This window comes from Lissotriton vulgaris, chromosome 1_1, assembly GCF_964263255.1.
Source record: "Lissotriton vulgaris chromosome 1_1, aLisVul1.2, whole genome shotgun sequence".
NCBI lineage: Eukaryota > Metazoa > Chordata > Amphibia > Caudata > Salamandridae > Lissotriton > Lissotriton vulgaris.
This window is the reverse complement of record NC_141685.1, coordinates 1,073,027,045-1,073,033,044: the sequence shown is the minus strand read 5'-3', so window position 1 is coordinate 1,073,033,044 and position 6,000 is coordinate 1,073,027,045. Positions and strand designations below refer to the sequence as shown.

At 47.2% G+C, this 6,000-nt stretch overlaps 1 protein-coding gene across 1 annotated transcript in view; it reads left to right on the top strand.

Annotated features, from left to right (window-relative positions):
* Positions 1-455: 455 nt before the first annotated feature.
* The window catches only part of SOX10 (SRY-box transcription factor 10), a 42,240-nt gene continuing 36,695 nt past the window's right edge, over positions 456-6,000 (top strand). The window contains exon 1 of the mRNA XM_086963251.1: positions 456-1,083. The gene's annotated coding sequence lies outside the window, so the exon portion shown is untranslated. The remainder of the gene's footprint in view (positions 1,084-6,000) is intronic.

The window sequence follows — 6,000 nt, the reverse complement described above, 5'->3', positions numbered from 1 at the left end:
GGGTGCAAGTTAAGACTGTGGTGCAGTGAGAGAGCAGTGCATGGACCGGGGCACTGGAACAGCTGGGGGTTTGGGGGGGGGGCAAGTTAAGACTGTGGAGCAGTGGGAGAGCAGTGCCTGGGCCAGGGCACTGGAACAGCAGGAGTATTGCACGTTGGGAACGAGGTGCACTGCTCGAGCCGCGCGTGCGCCTAGAGGTGCCGCACGTCAGAAACGAGGCGCTTCGACAGAGCTACTACTTGTAGGTGACCTTTAAAGCTTCACAGCCACAATCCAAGGCATAGGACAGATAGTTCCGAGACTTGCCACTCCTCCCAGCCCCTCCCAGCGCGCGGGCAGCGAGGGTCCCTGGCTCCGCCCACGGGCTCCGGATCCAGCCAATGGCTGCGTGGGGAGCCAGCCGGAGAGGGTTTAGCAGGGAAGCTGGTTAAAGTCTGGCACTTGGGCAAGGGACGTCAGAGGACTAAGACCAGTGTCCAACCACAGGAAGAGGCTGTGAGGCTGCTGGGGGCTAGCCGAGCCAGGCCTAGCTATAGGGGCGCTGTGCCATCCTGGGGAAATCCCAGAAACCCACCCACGGGCCTTGTGCCAACGCAAGGATTATCTGATTTAGACGGGGTTATTGCCTGCCAACCCCATCAGATCCACCGAGCGACAACTGACAAAAAAAAGCGACCCAGTGCCACATCAAAGAAAACCGAGGCCACTGTGCCAACCCTCCGTCGATCGCTGACTAAAGAGAAGGCTGGCGGTGTCCACGGACTAATGACAGAGGCCGCGGAAGAGAAATAAGCGGAGAGCCCCCTGTGCAAAACACCAGCATTATCTGACGAGGGCCAACACCAGGGGTCCCCTGTGCCAACACCAGCGAGATCTCACGACTGCCAATAAAGGAGTGGACCCTGTGCCAACACCAGAGAGACCTGACGAGTGCCAAGACCGGAAGGTCCCCTGTGCCAGCACCAGAACCTTCTATCGGCTGCTAGCATAGGAGCCCCCATCCCCCTGCCCGACCCAGAGCTGTCTGACGCCTTCCAACCCGGGAGGTACCCGTGTGCCAGCCCTGGCCGTCAGGATCTGAAGGTACGCAGCTGAACCCAGCTAGCACACCCTCTTCTCCCTGTGGCACTGTGCTGGGCCTTGGTATTGGGGTCCTTCATCTTCGGTTCCCTAAACACCTCGCCCTGCCCTTCAGTTCTTTAATCCAGGCTCGGTTTCCCTCTCCTCCCTCCAGTTCTTCGGTTATCCCTCATCCTGTTTTATTTCTCCTAGTTCTGGTTTCTAACTCGTTTCCTTCAATGAGATCCTGCTTTGGTTCACCCCTTTTCACCTTTCCTTTTCAGCATTAAGTCCTTCGCTCTTTCTTCTGGCGTTCCCATTCCCATGTCCCATGTCCCTTGCCTCTCCTTTCATTTATCTCAAGCTGTCTCTTTCACTTGTAAATAGTTAAAGCCCTTTCCGGGCATCATGGCGCTAGACACCCCCCCCCCCCCACTATAAGCTTAACTTCACACATTCAGTTTTGCTATTGAATCCGTAACTGGTTCCTTCGTTTCCTGATTTACTTCCATCACTCTTTCTTCCCATCTCTACTCCTTCACCCTGTCTTCTTTGACTCGCAAGCTCATTCCTTGTCCCCCATTTCCCTCATTTTTCTCCATCGTTTCCATAGTTGTACCTCCCCCAATCTACCTTAATTTCCTCGACCTCCACTGAGCTCCTCATTCCCGTATTCCCTCCTTCTACCAAGGTCTCCATTCTCTCACCTCCTGTCAGTCCTTTATTTCCTTAATTTATCTTCCTCTGGAAATTTCCTTCCACCACCCTCTGTTCTGCACGCCCTTCTTTCTTTCTTCACTCATCTCTTACCTTCCCCCCTCTCTCTCGCTGCCCTTTCACCCCAGTCCTTCTTGCCCTTTCCCCCACTCTACTCCACCCTTCCTTCTCTCATGCTTGGGTTGTTTCCTTATTTCTAGATTATTCTCTCACTCGTCTTTTAGCCTCGTTCTCTATTCTCACCGCCCTAGCTTGACCTTTCGCCGTTTCCTTCCTTACCTGTGCATTTCGTCACCTCCTTCGTTCACCTTTTATCCAAAGTCTTCGAGGTTTTCCTTCCTTCCCTTCTACATGTACTCTCTCGCTCTCCTCCACTTATGTTACTTTTTTAAAATCTCCCCAGTGCATTTTCCTTTACCTTCCAACCTTCTACTTTTCCTCCTATCCCACAAACCCGTTTTTCAAGTTCCGTTCTATTATTGGGCACAACAGTCGGGCTCTGTCCGTTATCTGGCCTCTCTCCTCTCAGGTTGTTCCTTTCCTCCTGCACCTACCCCCTCCCAATAACTCCCTTGCACAGAACATATGACCACGCCTCCGCCTAAACTGGTTATTGAATGTAAGCACCGCATCACTAACACAGTATTATACCTATTAATGTGATTATTGGCGTTATTCGTGTTGCCACTATCAAAGTTACAATTGTGTATATATGTTGAGAGGTTTACAGCGCCGTGTCGCCATTAATGTGCCTCGCAGAGCTGTGGTGTGTACTGTTTTATTATTGTCATTATTTGTATTACTAATTCCATTATTGTTCTCCTGTTCATGTGGTATTACCATTATAATTAGTATACTGTAGTATAATATACTGAGTATGCCTTAAATATTTATGTAAATTTTTTGTTGCCAGCAGGAGTCCTAGTATATTTCTGGGGAAGTGTGTGTCCCAAAGTGCGCTGAACTTGCCCTAATGATACATGTAGGCTAAAAGCAAGGCTATTGGAATTATGCCATTGTGCGGTCGCGTGATTTTCGCATAATTATAGATTTGCCGCATTTGCCACATAAACCATCATTTGCAGCATTATATGCAGATTTTAACAAAAATATTTTTTGTTTCTACCTCAAACGGTTCCAACAATACTAAAAATGCAGCAGCATGGTGGAAGGCCCTTTTCAAAACTTGACTGGTCAGCTTTCTGTTGCTTAAATATATATATGTGGGCATTACATTGATACTAATGAGGTGCAGCACGTGTTAACAAGTTTACAAATAACGAAATAATGAACGAATAACATTTCAACACGTGCCGCATTATGTCACATAATTTGCCATTTCTTGCCGCATAATAAGTGGTGTAACATAGGCCCCCACAGATTGGGGGGTGGCTCAGCACAAGCCCCTGACCCGAGAGTTCCTGATTGAGACCGTAGTCCCCCCCCCCCCACACACAAGTTTTGTTCAGCCACTGCGCATAATTTATTCAGCCCTGCAGCATAATTTGGCCTTCTCCTGCCGCATAATTACAGCGGTCCTGCCTGGAAGATGTCAACAGCCTCTTCTTTTCGACAAACCAGGTTTACCCGGATCATATTGATCCGCGTACAGGTGCTGCTGCTCGAAGGCCTTTCAATTTTTCATCCAAAACTGGAAAAGTCGTGGACATGGATTCACAGGGGCGGCAATGTCGCGTCGGAGACTGAGGCCCTTTCAACGAGGAATTAGCGGGTTTCGGGCTCAAGGGACTAATTCCGCGCAAAAGACTACCTGGGCTCAACTGTCCCTTGAGCCGAACATTCCTCTCGAGGGGACAGTCCATCCCTAAAACGATCCTTTACGGTCTCACTCATTCTTTCTGTAACTGATTCATTCCTTCTAGCATTGATCCCTTTTACGGATTCCTTCTTCCTGTCGCTCATTCCTTCTTTTCCTGACTCCTCCCTATTCTCACTCGTTGCTTCTTTTATTCATGTATTCCTCCTCTCAAGAATTGCTTCTTTTACCGGTCAACTCCTTCTCTCCCTAATTCCTTCCTCTTTTCATCAATTTCTCCGTTCTCACTGATTGATTTTCCCCTCACAACTTCCTTCAGTTTCTCACGATACCCCGAGCCTTTCCTTCTTCCAGTGATCCCTTCTTTCTCCTGCGTAATCGTTCCTTCAAGCTCATTCCGTCTTTTACCGATTCAGTTCTCTCCTGTCACCAATTCCTTCTTCTCACACTCATTGCTTTTACCGATTATTTCCTCATCACTCATACCTCCTTTTACCGATCCATTGTTTCATTAATTCCTTGCTTATGAGTTTCTTCTCGTCTCCAGCAGGTGTTAACTTCTCTCGGTCCATTCCTTCTCTCACCCACTCATTTTTTCTCTTTTTGAGTTTCCTTCTCGCTCCCTTTCTTCGTTATCTGTCCTTTCCCCCTCGGGCACCTTCCAGCGCTCTCTTCTTCTCCTTCTTCACTATTTCATTTTCTCATTTCACTGTTTCGTCACCTTCCTCTTTCTCTGAATGGACAAGTCTCCTCACACCTCTTTTTATGTACCTTATCCTTTCACTTTTTCTTTTCCTCTTTCTCATGGTCTCTTGCCTTCATCCCTCTTTCACTTGCTTACTGTTTCCGCCCTTCTTTCATCCTTTCATTGTTTCTTCCTTCTCTAGTCCCCGTCTTTTAATCTCTAAAGTCATCCCGCATTCGGAGTTCACTCTTATCTCTCCTTATCAGTTTTGTCTTTTCTCCCACAGTTGAATTCCCCTGCTTTCCCCACTTTGCTGTTTCCTTCTTTCTTTCCTCACTTCACTTCTTCCTCCCTTGTATATTTCTTTTCTCGTTTCACTGACTCCTCCTTTCTCTCCCCCCTTCTCTCCTCGCATCACTGCTTCCTTCTTTCTCGCTCTTCCTTCAGTGTTTACTCCCTCCTCTCCCCTCCAGTTACTATTTCATTCCTTGTCTCACGGTCTCCTCTCAATGTTTTTATTAATCTTCTCTCTTCCTTTTACCACTTCCTCCCTTCTCTAGATTGTTTTCAACATTTCCTCCTCTCACTTCTTTTTATGTCTCCTTTCTCCAATTCTCAAACGTCCTTTCTGCTTTCAGAGGTCACTCGCCTCGATGTCTCACTTTCACAGTCCTTCTCTAACTCCAGGGCTTACTTCTCTCCCTGTACTCCACTGTTTCCTTCTCTCAATGCTTCATTCTTTTTTTTCTTCCTACTTTCCACCGTGGGCTTTCTTTCTTCTTTAGCCCCGTCTAACTGCTTCCTTCCTTTCCATTTCTTTTCACGGTTTCTTTCATTCGCCCGTATCTCACTTTTTAATTAGTGCTCCGTTTTCTTCATTATCTTTATTTGAATATTTCCCTTTAAATGTCCTTTCTTCTCTCCGATACTCATTGTAACCTCTATTCACTTTGTGTGTCGTCCCTTTCTCCTATCTTTTTCTTTCTCTCACTTGTTCCCCGTACCCAGTTTTCTTTCTTCCCATCTTATGTCCTGCCCTCCTTTATCACCCACCGTCCCTCCTCAGCATCTTTCTTTCACTATTTAATTCCTTCACCTTTCCCTCAGACCCATCTTCAGGTCCCTCAGACCCATCTTCCTTTTGGATAGTCCTTTCTTTGCCATTTCCTTCTATCGCTGCAAATAACAGAACTCACTCCCGAGGGAGAGCCGACTCTGAACCAACGCACAAGGAACCGTCGCACATGCAATTGTTTATCTCAACAATCACCACAAGAAGCCCTCCACCCGAGTCTAAAAATACGAAAGACCCAAAACTGTAGCAAATGCGGACATACGGAATTCACTAACAAACATAGCCATGCGTATAAAAGAATACAAGACACCGCTGACGGATTAAAGAAGAAAAGTTAATCCACCCGAACGCTAACTATGACAGTCGGAAAAATGTTAACTAAACGCGCGACACTGGTTAAAGCAGTGTACATTGAACTCAATGCTGAAAAACAGTCTACACTTTAAGTGTAATAATACTACTAGGAAAGCAAAGCCTAATTTAGATCATATGTGCCACATAAAGCGAGCTGCTCATTTTATCGACCGCGGAAACATGAACGGCTGAGTCGGCCCTATGGGTCTCGAGCGTATTAACTGCATATCACAGGTAGATCGGCCGTCAGCGCTTTAACCCTCTGAGCTATCTACCAGTCAAGCACAAAAGGCTGGCACGCGATTCAGACTGCAGCTTCACTTTACTGTTGAC